Source organism: Thamnophis sirtalis, unplaced genomic scaffold (assembly GCF_051295495.1).
Source record: "Thamnophis sirtalis isolate CommonGarterSnake01/CBP01778 unplaced genomic scaffold, rThaSir2_p1.2 scaffold_3, whole genome shotgun sequence".
In the NCBI taxonomy this organism is placed as follows: domain Eukaryota; kingdom Metazoa; phylum Chordata; class Lepidosauria; order Squamata; family Natricidae; genus Thamnophis; species Thamnophis sirtalis.
The window spans coordinates 54,812,061-54,824,903 of record NW_028261383.1 but is presented as its reverse complement, the minus strand read 5'-3'; the positions used below and the strand labels follow the sequence as shown (position 1 = coordinate 54,824,903).

Below are 12,843 nucleotides of genomic sequence, written 5' to 3'. Positions count from 1 at the left end.
TCCGTATTAAAGGGGGAAAAGTTGAAATGATCGACAAGAACTTGATGTGGTTCTCTTGTCAGAGTGGTGGCAATGTGATCTAGAACATGGTCATATTATGCCCCAAATAGCCATAGCATTGTCTGGTGCCACTATCCACTTGCAGGAAGACAGGACCTATTAGAGCTCTATAAATTGAATAAATGCATGCATGCATGCAAGCTATATTTTGTCTGATCAATTCTGAGAAAGATAATTCTAAACAAGTTAGTTAAACTCTACTTTTGTAGTCATGCTGTCTTTTTTTTAAAAAAATAGAAAGAATGCAGAATAGCAACATAACAGTTTTGTTTTCAGTCTGTTATGGATTCTCATAATCATATGAGAGAATTATTCTCAGACGAATTTTGGTTTACCTGCTTTTGAGGAAAAAGGCTTCTCTTACAATAAAATGGATACAAGGATGTGTCAACTATTTGTTCTTCTTCATAGTGTTCTGATATCTCAGAGGTTGCCACAAAGAAGAGGGAGTCAAGCTATTTTCCAAAGCATCTGAGTGTAGAACAAGAAGCAATGGGTGGAAACTAATCGAGGAGAGAAGCAACCTAGAACTAAGGAGAAATTTCCTGACAGTTAGAACAATTAATCAGTGGAACAACTTGCCTCCAGAAGTTGTGAATGCTCCAACACTGGAAGTTTTTAAGAAGAGATTAGATAATCATTTGACTAAAGTGGTGTAGGATTTCCTGCCTAATCAAGGGGTTGGACTAGAAGACCTCCATGGTCCCATCTAACTCTGTTATTCTATTTTCCACTTCCTCTAAATAAAGGAATTTTTATTATTCTTGAATCCATGACTGAAAAGGCCTTGATTGAATGACATTCTTTGCATTCACTATTGTTCAACTGGTGAGAGCCTTTACTGGATCATGGTAATCTCTATTTATTCTAAGTGGTTAGTAAATGTGAAGATTATCTATCTTGGCTGGATTAGGAAGCAGAAATGATAGCAGTGAGAAAAGACCCTAAATTATATGACATTGTGCTTTGAACTGATGTGGTGCCTCAGCTCAAATGCAATATAAATTACAGTAAACTCTAATTGTACTGTACATATTAAAGAATGCTCTGTGGTTAACAAGGCTACAGCGCCAAATATAAATTCTAAAATTACATTCTTGGAAATTTATAGAGCTTATAAGAAGTAGATAAAACAGCCTTGTTTGCAAAGTCATTGAACTATTAAGGCCCTTTTAGGAAACCTTGAGGAATACTTCAGATGAAGGTTGGGTATACAAATTGTAGTGAATCATGATTTATTCAGCCAAGAATTGTTCTACATACTACAGGAAATTCACATAACATGCTAAGAAATAATGGTCCACAAATCACCACAGCAGAACTGATACAACATGGTAATACCCTTTTTCCCTCAAAATAAGACCTCCCCTGATAATAAGGCCAATTGGGCTTTTGAGCGCATGTGCTAAAATAAGCCCTTCCTCAAAAATATTGCAACACAGCAACATCCATGAGGTAACCATGCTCGGCGCTTCCTGCACCTCAAAAATAATAAGATCTCCCTGAAAATAAGGCCAAGTGCTTATTTCAGGGGTCAAAATAAAATAAAACCAGGTCTTATGTTTGGGGAAACACAGTAGATTTTATGTCCCAGTGTGAGGGGACTTGCATGCTGAGGCAAGACAATTGGTAAAAGTTAATGTTTATTGCTAACATTGGAGGCTAACCATAAGCACTAATTTGACAGCTAGTGCGGCTGCGCTTCTAACAGGAGCAGCAGCTGCCAGCCTTTTGACAGTTCCTTATATAGTGGCACCAGTTTCTCCTCAGCCAATCAGAATCTTCTGTGTCAGGCATGGACCAGAGGGAAGACTGGACACAGCAGTAGAAAACTAGACATAGAATTATCCTTCAAATATAATTAGGGCAATAGAAAAAAAACAGGAATAAAAATGCAATAAAACTGTGGGGTTTTCCGCAGGAAGACTCTTTAGTATTTATATTGGGCCTAGTTTCTACACTATCTGCCTTCAGAGAAATGCAATGACAGCTAGTGACATCCTGTCTGAAGCATTTCATGACCTAAGGAAGAAAGATCAGACTGTCTTCACCACCCACCCCAATTATCTGATCAATATCAAAGTAACAAGAAGAAGACTTATTCAGGTTTCATTTCCTTTGGAGAAAGTGATCATGGCTTCACATACGACACTAAGCTATAGTTTGTTTAATAATGTTTGTTTAGTAAAGCATCTAAAATATTTGACTAAAGATCTTCTAAAATACAGATCTCATCTAACCAAGACCAAATTGTATTGCCTCTCATCAGATCTCCCTAGTACTTTCCAGAACTCAAAGGTAAACCTCTTCTTCTCCCAAGACCATTCCAGCTTCCTCTTGCACTTTTTGAAAATCTTACTGATTTGAATACAATCCTAATCTGAGATAGAAAAAGGGGTATATCTACTAGACCTTGCAGCAATTTCTTATATGTCTTGATAATTGAGAAATTACTTATTAGTTGCTTACTAACCAAAAAGTTATGCCTGGAGGCTACTGAGAAATATGCAGTCATTCAATTCTCATTTCTCCCTTTTTTGTTATATGGATGCCTGAGTAAGAATGTGGTACATTCAAAAACTTGTCACTTAAGGATTATTATTGTTGTTGTTAGTTGCAAAGTCATGTCCGACCCATCGTGCCCCCATGAACTTCCTCCAGGCCTTCCTGTCCTCTACCATCCCCTGGAGTCCATTTAAGCTCACGCCTACTGCTTTGGTGACTCCATCCAGCCACCTCATTCTCTGCCATCCCCTTCTTTTGCCTTCAATCTTTCCCAGCATCAGGCTCTTCTCCAGTTACTCCTTCCTTCTCATTAAGTGGCCAAAGTTTTGAGTTTCATCTTCAGGCTCTGGCCTTCTAAAGAGCAGTCAGGATTGATCTCCTCTAGGGCTGACCAGTTTGATCACCATGCAGTCCACGGGATTCGCAGGAGTCTTCTCCAGCACCATAGTTCAAAGGCTCAATTCTTTGGCGCTCAGCCTTTCTTATGGTCCAACCTTCACAGGCATACATTGCAACTGGGAAAACCATAGCCTTGACTATAAGCACTTTTGTTGGCAGGGTGATGTCTCTGCTTTTTAGTATGCTGCCTAGATATGTCTCCCCAGTAGCAAGGGTCCTCATCTGTGGTGATCTTGGAGCCCAGGAAAATAAAATCCTTAAGGATACTCTACTTTAATTTTTAGCTTGCACTTAAAATCCACTAATCTCCATTCTGCATACTAATGCTTGTCCCATGTGACTGTTCTGTTTGAGGCACCTTCAGAAACACCAGTCTGCATTGCAGGAGCTTAAGAATGGGGCCAGGGTCAGTCAAAAGCATAACCATTTCAAGATCTGATTTGTAATTTCCTTGTTACTAGCCCTTCCAATCCTGTATGGGCCAACCTAGCCAGTCCTGGCAGGGATGCTGGTACAGCTGGAACTCTGAGAACCAGTCATAAGTACCATTTGTCTAGTGCCATTATAGCTTCGAAGAGTTGTTGAACAATCTGTACTTTTACTTGGTCTGCCTGTATTGGCACTAAGGGACACCCTTTGAGTTTGTTTTTCCCCTTGTTGCTCTGATGCTTCAATAATCAAAGCAACAGTGGAACAGATTGTCCTTTCTCCCCATTTTCCTCTTGTAAGCCCATGGTAGAAAAAGAAAAAAAATGATAATTCCATTCATAGAAGCATAGCAGTGATGTGCTTATATCACACCTTTTTTTAAGAAGAAAGGTGTCTTTGAGGTGCTGAAGGCATGATATGGAAAAGTAAAGGGTACAGCCTTGGCAGAAACCCCCAGATGGGAGATAAATATGTCAAATGGAAAACATAGATGAAGAAAGCCATTATTGAATTAATTCAAAGTTTTTTAAAATGATATCTGCTTACCAGTGGAGAAGTAGTAGCTTGGCCACACCCATTGGTGGGGTATGTGGCATACCTGGTACTTCAGCCAATCAGAACAAGGGCTGCTGTTAGAATAGTACAAAGTACTGGAGACCATCTATTCTGTAGGGCTCTGGTTGGAAAATAATAGTTTTGAATGAAACTTGTTGAGAGTCAGGCAGCATAAAATGTAATAAATAATGAATTCAGTTCATTCAGAACTGAAGAAGATGAGAAGCAAAATGTCTTCATAGAAAAATCAAGAAAATCCAGTTGTCTTTTGAAAAAAACACCTTTGGGACAACCATGACCTGGATGACTGAGAATATCCATAGACAATCAATGTTGTTGTTAGTTGCAAAGTTGTGTCCAACCCATTGTGACCCCATGGACAACGTTTCTCCAGGCCTTCCCATCCTTTTGGTACTGTCCATGAGGTTTTCATGGCAAAGATACTGGAGTGTGTTGCCATTTCCTTCTCCAGTTGATCAGAACGCAGCCGCGCAAGTGATTGTGGGTGCACCCAGGTACACCCACATCACACCTATCCTCCGCGAGCTGCACTGACTACCCATTAGTCTCCGGACCCGCTTCAAGGTGCTGGTCGTCACCTATAAAGCCCTACATGGCATCGGACCTGGGTACCTGAGAGACCGCCTCCTGCCGATTACCTCCCATAGACCGATTAGATCTCACAGGTTAGGTCTCCTCCGGATTCCATCTGCCAGCCAATGTCGGCTGGCGACTCCCCAGGGGAGAGTCTTCTCTGTTGCAGCTCCGGCCCTTTGGAATGACCTCCCCGTGGAGATCCGGACCCTTACTACCCTCCCAGCCTTCCGCAAAGCCACCAAGTCCTGGCTGCTCCAGCAGGCCGGGGGGCTTGTGAAATATCCAGCCCCACGGTAACTGTGAATGTTGTGTATTTTAAAGTGTTGTTTTGTTTATTTATCCCCTTCCCTTGTTTATTGTAAGCCGCCCGGAGTCCTTCGGGAGTGGGCGGCATACAAGACCAATAAACTCAAACTCAAACTCATATTTTGTCTCTCTGCTATGACCTGTCCATCTTGGGTGACTCTGCATGGCACAGCTCATAGCTTCATTGAGCTACGCAAGCCCCTTCACCATGACAAGGCAATAATCCATAAAGGGGCGACAATAAATATTGACCATCAAACATGGATTGCATTGGCAATCAACTGCATTTGCAATTGGGAGGAATATCATGTCACCTGCTCTTGCACTTGGGAAGCAGTGGGCCAGACAAAAGTGCAGATCTGTGTTATCATAAATATCCTAAGGGAGATGCAGAGATGGACAGCTGATGGCCCCCAAACTTCCATTTTATAGTTCCCAGAATTCTTTCTGACTGTATTGCTTTGTAACTGTTTGTGGGTGGGGGTAGGGGTGGATGGAAAGTGTTAGTGTAAACCTAAAATAGACTTAACAGCAAATTTGGGGAGAAAACCAAAAACAAAGGGAAATCCCAGCCCCACCCATGTGATTACATATTTGCATCATCATCACTGATTCCACTGCAATTCTCAGCCTTCCTAAGAAAGAAAAGAAATTAAGTGAGTGTTGTAATATAGCCCCTGCCCTCTGCAGCAATCCCTGTAACTGTGTAATGCAAAGTTCCCGGAGGAAATTCCAGGTTCTCCTGACTTTTATGAGGAATGTGATTGTTTAGTAAGTCCCCACTCTGCTCTTACATCCTGATCTTAAAGGGAAAAGGCATTTAATCAAGTTACTATGCAGATGCCCCAAGGATTTATTCTGAGCTTAGTTGCAAAGGGCGTCTCCTGCCTAGCTTCTAATTCCTGCAATGAAATGACTCATTCACCCCAATTTGCTTTAATTACTTGGAAATCTTCTGACTTGAATGTGACCCTTCCCGGGAATCGACTGTTTCACCTTCTGAGGCTAAATCAAGCACATGCCTCTACTTCCTCATGCAACTTTTAGATATTTGAGGCTTGATCTGGAGTTTCTCTTATGCCATTAAGACATTGTTACCAAGATTCTTCTCATAAAACACTGAGATGGCTCCTTTCTACATCACAAGATCCAACCTTTCTACTATTCTCCAGGCTCCAACACGGTTCCTAGTTCTTAGATCAGATCATCATATTTTATACTGAAATCATGGAAGGATTTCCTGTCTTATTACACAGTATAGATTGCCAATCTCTATTTTTGATTCCTGCAGGACATTGACTGGTATCAAACCCATGGTCGCCTCTGTGAAGCCACCATAAAAATAACAATCCTTCCCATATGGAGTTATCCAGGCCTCAGAATCATATCATGGAGCAGCCGTGTGGCTCATCTGAATCATGGAGAAAATCCACACATCCGTGCCAGTTGCTCAGCAGGTGATACAGAGCTTTTCACATAAAATAGCAACAACAACAACAACAACAACAGTGAACCTGCATTGATCTGGTAAATACGTTCAGAATCTCCCCATTTCACATCTGTGTTTGCTTTATTGAGTGATCAGTGATTGTTGTTGTTAGTTGCGAAGCTGTGTCTGACCCATCACGACCCCATGGATAATGTTCCTCCAGGCCCTCCTGTCCTCTACCATCCTCTGGATCCATTTAAGCTTACGCCTACTGCTTCAGTGACTCCATCCAGCGACCTCATTCTCTGTCGTCCCCTTCTTCTTTTGCCCTCAATCTTTCCCAGCATTAGGCTCTTCTCCAGTGAGTCCTTCCTTCTCATTAGGTGGCCAAAGTATTTGAGTTTCATCTTCAGGATCTGGCCTTCTCAAGAGTAGTCAGGGTTGATTTCCTCTAGGACTGACCAGTTGATCGCCTTGCAGTCCAAAGGACTCTCAGTAGTCTTCTCCAGCACCATAGTTCAAAGGCCTAAATTCTTTGGTCCTCAGCCTTTCTTAGTGATATTCAGATCAGTGATATTCCTTGACATATGTGTGATGAAGATTTCTACCCGACAAGAAAATAAGCTCCTGACTGAAGCCATTTTCATTAGGAACATGCAGAAATGTTTCAGGACTGTTGCTCTTCTTTCTGTGCCTCGCACACAGGTGTGTATTATTCTTGGTCTGTTGGTGAACTTGGCACGAACCTTTCGTCATATAGCTAAAGGTTAAAGCCAAAGCCAATATCTTACTTCACAGGGTCACCCTTTCTTGATACTGATGATGTCAGTTACGTAGCCTGAAAGGTAGAAATTCATTTAACTGGCAGAACAGCCTTTGCTGGGAATAACCTAGTGGTGGGATTCACCTACCTTCCCAGCTGGTTTGCAAATGTGAGCACGGGCGCATGCATAGAAAGTCACACATTTCATTGGGGTGGTGGGCGGAGCCTCCCACAGCCGCCGCTACTGGTTCACCCGAACCGGAGAGAACTGACTGAATACCACCACTGAAACAACCTTCTGCGTGTAGTAGGCAGAGCCAGATAGAAGACATTGGTCTCATTTAAAGAAATAGTGTTGGTGCAGCCTTCATTTTCCATCTCCTCAAGTGCACTTCTCCCGAGAATACATAAAGGCCTCTCATGCCACTTCAGTTGTCTGTAAGAGGAGAAGCTGACCTGCCATGAGATTTCTATTCTTTCTTTTCTTTTTTCCCCAATACAGAGCAGCTAAAGTCACAATTTTCTGGTTCATATTAGGGCTGCTGGCCTGCAATACTCCGTGACAACATCGTTCTCCTTTCAAAGCCTCTTTTGTACTAGGACACAGTTCAAGGAATCTTTCAAAGCCCTGCAAAAACACTCGGCACTTGTCACTGCACGCTTTGCAGATAAAGAGGCAGCTCTTCTGCCACAATGTGTGTGAGGACGGGTGGAAAAACAGATGTGTGTCTCCGTGTGTATACTTTGAGAGCCTCTGCAAATACACTTTATGGTATAGGGTAAGCATGTTCCTAATACCTAATGCATAAATCAACACACACACACACACACAAACACACACACACAGATTCCCATTAGCAGAACCACAAAGACAGTGTCCAAGCTATCCGGGGGCAACTTCTGGGGGTCTTATAATCAGAATTTAGGCCACAACAAACACTGAAAACGTCTAGAATAAATTTAGCTTAGGTGAAAAACCCCAATTCCCTAATACCTGTCTTCTCAAAGAAGACAAAAGAAAATCCACATCTAGGCCACAGACCCAAGTTATTTTGTGACATGTCCCCTCCCACCATGCTCCTTGTTAAAGTCAATGCTTGGCTAACCAACAGATTGTCTACCCCTGCAGGGGATTAATTTAGGACCTTGGTCAGAGATTAAGATAAGGAGCTTCTGGAGCACATGACTAGATTTCTCCTCCAGGAAAACAGCATCTGCCCATGGGGGCTTCCCAAGCAGATGATCAAAGGCTAAAATTATGAGAGCCTCTCAGTTACTGCTGAATTTTTCGGGACAGAAATACATCCCGTTTCTGAGAAAATGCTTAAGGTCACAGGGGTAAGCACAAAATGTCCAGCCTCCACACTGCCTGCCTTTAATCCTACACTGGCAGCAAAAGAACCCTACACACGTAGTAATCTAATGCCAACGTTTTCCGATTCTGTGGACAAACATTGACTTTGTGAGCTTGCAGGGAAACTACCTGTGCTAGTTCCAATAGAGTTCCCGAGCTGTTCAGGAAAGCAAATAGGGAAACCCAAGTTTGTGTGGGCAGAAGAGCATGTTCCTTGCAGTTTCCTTCTCTGCCCACATGCTGGGAATGGAGAAGCCTGATAGAAGGGTGTGGCACTGATAGCAATTAGGATGGGGTTCATTTGAAACCATGAGCCAGAAAAATCACTGAAGGTCTGGAAAGGTGTGGGTTTGTGGGTCTCTATGTTGCGTGCAAAAAGGAGAAGCAACCTCAAAGCTGAGACCCAACCAATATTGCTCCCTGAAGGGAAGAAAGCTACAATGGATGTGGGAGAATCTCCAGGGAAATTTCTGATCCCCTGAAAGACATCTTGGGGTTCCTATTTTCTTGCCAGCCGAGACAGGTCTTAAAGTTACAAACAGGGTAATCCAATCCTCAGCCAAAACACTGCAAGATGCAGGTTTAGCACAGGAAGTTCAACTGGGTTGGTCTCAGACCACGACGACTTCCACTCCTGCGGATATCTTCATTGTTGCCACCACCCCTCAAAACACTGAAAACACCACAAGCTGCTCTGTGCTCTTCCAGATGATTCATCGGGGAGTGCAACCTTCATGCACTCGGTGCCTTGCCCTTCCCTCCCTCCCTCCCTTTTCAAGCTTTATTTCAAAACGTGTACATTGCTCCGATCCTTTCTCCAGGGGGTAGTGATCATCCATGGGGAACTGATCATCGGAGGGGGAAATGGGAAGAGTCTGGGTTGACCCCAGGAGGCGGGGTGATCCAGGAGCTCTGAAAGCTTTACAGGAACAAAAAGGAAGTCACTTTAATTGCAGTTTGAAACGCATTTGCAGCCTGGCTGAAAATAAATTAGCTCAGCTCGTGACCGCTGCTGATGCTGTGGGAGTGAGAGATTCTGGAACCAGCTTCAGCTGGCACAGAGTCCTTGGGTGGAGGTTTCCATTGTTTTGTGATCCCCCGCAGTTTTAACAGATTCACAGAGGCATTATAATTTCTCCCCAGTGGAGAATAGAATGTCTTTCCAGTGACTCTAATTGACCATTAGTATGTAGGAACAGTTAGGACAACCATGACCAGTATTTCCACTTATAGAGAGGGCACCATGTTCAGGAAAGCTGCATTAAATATTCCCACCACGGATTATGCTCCTTCCTGTTGTCATCTCTGGTGCATTCCCACGTTTGCTTTCTGTACAGCCTCATGTTCTGTGGAAAGAAAGCATTCATCATGTTGCTACATTCCCAGAAGCTTGCTCGGGGAGCCCTATTTATGGCTGAAAGCCTGCTGAAAAAGCTATGGCCCTGTTATTCAGCGCGCTGTGCCAAGCCCGCATAGAGATTGGGTTTCTACTGACAGGGTGCCAGGCACGTCTGTTTCCAGGAACCAGCAGCCGTATTTAGCCTCCGGCTGCACATGAAAGACTGGAGTCGGAAACGTGACATTGTGTCAACATTTGAGGCAGGTCAGAGCTGGGTGAGACCATGAAAACAAGCCAAGAGAGGGGAACTCAACACACCCTGTCTGAACAGTCCAAGTGCGAAGGCGGTGTGCAAAGCAACCCCCTCACAAGCTGATAACTCCAGCTGCACAGAGGCACTTTGATGCTCCCTCCCTCCCTCCTTCCCTCCTTCCCTCCTTCCCTCCTTCCCTCCCTCCCTCCCTCCCTCCCTCCCTCTAATCTGATCCTTGTTTTTCAGCCAGGACTGAGTATACTCGCATGCTGAGGATCATTTTGGTTGAAAACTGCTTCATGGCAAAAGGAAGAGGACAGGCAGGAACGGGACAGAAAGTTAGCATAGACATTTGTATCTGCCGAGCTGGTTATATAACAAAGAGGGCACTTCTGTAGGATTTTCCAAGGGAGGAAATCAGAGCACCGTGCAAACAGCCTTGTACTTAAACACAACTTCCTTCTGGGGATAAGTAAAGAAGACCTTATTTGTGGGGCAAATTCACACACACACACACACACACACACACACACACACACACACACACACACACAGACACCATGGGGGTATTGGCTTCTGAATTAAAACTTTCCCATGTTTACCTCTCAGGGATCTTCAAAATCACTGGGTGTGAGTCTCTCTAATATAAATAAGCTTCCTTTTATTGATGGGCTACCAGGCCTGCTAAAATATTTTTGGCTATTTTAAGGGATCCTTATTATGTGCTTATTAGTCTGCATTGGCTTGGTTTCCTTTTGCTCCTCTCTGTTCCTTTCCATATCTGTTAAGATGAATTATCTTGAAATCACTTCATGTACTGTATCTCTACCACAGGTAGTCCTCGACTTACAACAGTTTGTTTAGTGACCAAAGTTACAGCAGTACTGAAAATAGTGACTTATGGCTGTTTTTTACACTTATGACCATTGCAGCATCCCCATGGTCATGTGATCAAAATTCAGATGCTTGACAACTGACTCCTATTTATGACGGTTGCAGTGTCCCAGGGTCATGTGATCACCTTTTGCGAACTTCTGACAAGCAAAGTCAGTGAGGAAGCCAGATTCATTTAACAACCATGTTACTAATTTAACAACTGTAGCAAGAAAGGTCATGAAATTGGGGAACAACTGTCTTACTTAGTAACAAAAAAAAATGGTCTCATTTGTCATTGCAAATCAAAGACTATCTGTATTCTTTTTCAGATAACTTCCAAAAAGGGATAAGAAATACGAACCCAAAGAGACGATGCAAAAAATGAAAAGGAAACACGGCTGAATCTAGTTTTATTGACTATGGACAGTCAACTTCTCTATCCCAGCAAACCATCCTTCCTTCCACTATTTCAAATATTGCATTTAGCTCTATAAACTCTTCCTTTTTGGTGATCTCATCAATTCCATCCAACCACTATTCTCAACTTCCTTTTCAACCCTATCATTCATTCTTCATGAAATGGTTCTGCATTTCAGGGATCATTTATTCTTTGTACATGAGCAGACAACCTCAGCAAATTTCATGCAGGCCACTCACTTTCGTATTCAATCCACATTCATTGATCACTCTCACAATGCTTGACGTTGTCTCCTCTTGTTTTACCATACATAGTTAAATACCCCATTCTTGGTATATTCAACTTACTTTCACAATTCTCTTGAAATACTCGCCTCCCACTTTTATATATCAGAAATACCCTTTCATATACAGCCATTTTTGCTTCTTTAAACAAAACAAACGTTCCTTGGACGTTGCAGGAGATCATGAGTTATTCACCACTTTTCTACTTATTTTAGAACATCTTAAAATGTCTCCATTCATTTTTTTCAGTCTTTACTAAACATTCTACCAGATGCACACAATCATCTGCTTAGTCTAACCTTTTCTGTTTATGCATTACTGTCCGTGTGAAACATAATTAGTGTGATCTTTTCAGATTTCTTTCAATGCACCTGGTGTGTGTGTGAGTAAACTAGATATAACTCATTTCATTTATTCATTTTATTGAGTTTGTATGCCTCCCTATTCCCGAGAGACTCAGGGCGGCTCACAATAAAAAAGGGAGGGGATACAAAAAAATAAAATAAAAAAACAAAAAACAATTTAAAATTCTATAACAGCCGTAACCTCGAATGGGGCTGGATAGTTCAACAGCCCCAGGCCTGCCGGAACAGCCAGGTCTTAACTGCTTTGGGGAAGGCTGGAAGGGTAGTAAGGGTCCAGATCTCCATGGGGAGATCGTTCCAGAGGGCAGCAGCAGCCACAGAAGAGCCCTCCCCCGAAGAGTCGCCAGCCGACATTGGCCGGCAGATGGAATTCGGAGGAGGCCTAGTCTGTGGGATCTAATAGGTCTTTGGGAGGTAACTGGCAGGAGGCGGTCTCTCAAGTACCCAGGTCCGATACTATGTAGGGCTTTAAAAGTAATGACTAGCACCTTGAAGCGTGTCCGGAGACCAATAGGCAGCCAGTGCAGTTCGCGGAGGATAGGTGTAACGTGGGTGTACCGAGGTGCACCCACAATCGCTCGCGTGGCTGCGTTCTGGACAAGCTGAAGTCTTCAAACACTCTTCAATGGCAGCCCCATGTAGAGCGCATTACAGTAGTCCAGTCTTAAGGTGACGAGGGCATGAGTGACTATCCGAAGGGCCTCCTGGTCCAGGTAGGGCCGCAATTGGTGCACCAGGCGAACCTGGGCAAAGTTCCCCCTGGTCACAGCCGACAGATGATGTTCTAAAGTCAGCTGCAGATCCAGGAGGACTCCCAAATTGTGAGCCCTCTCTGAGGGGTGTATAATTTCACCCCCCAGGCTGAGAGATGGAATAGCTGGACCATCTTTGGGAGGGAGCATCAATAGCCA

General features: G+C 43.3%; 1 long non-coding RNA gene across 1 annotated transcript in view; it reads left to right on the top strand.

Moving 5' to 3' along the window:
* Window positions 1–11,988, top strand: part of LOC148047975 (uncharacterized) — a 90,257-nt gene extending 78,269 nt beyond the window's left edge. The window contains exon 3 of the long non-coding RNA XR_015695882.1: window positions 11,195–11,988. This is a non-coding gene — a long non-coding RNA (uncharacterized LOC148047975). The remainder of the gene's footprint in view (window positions 1–11,194) is intronic.
* The last annotated feature ends 855 nt before the right edge of the window (window positions 11,989–12,843 follow it).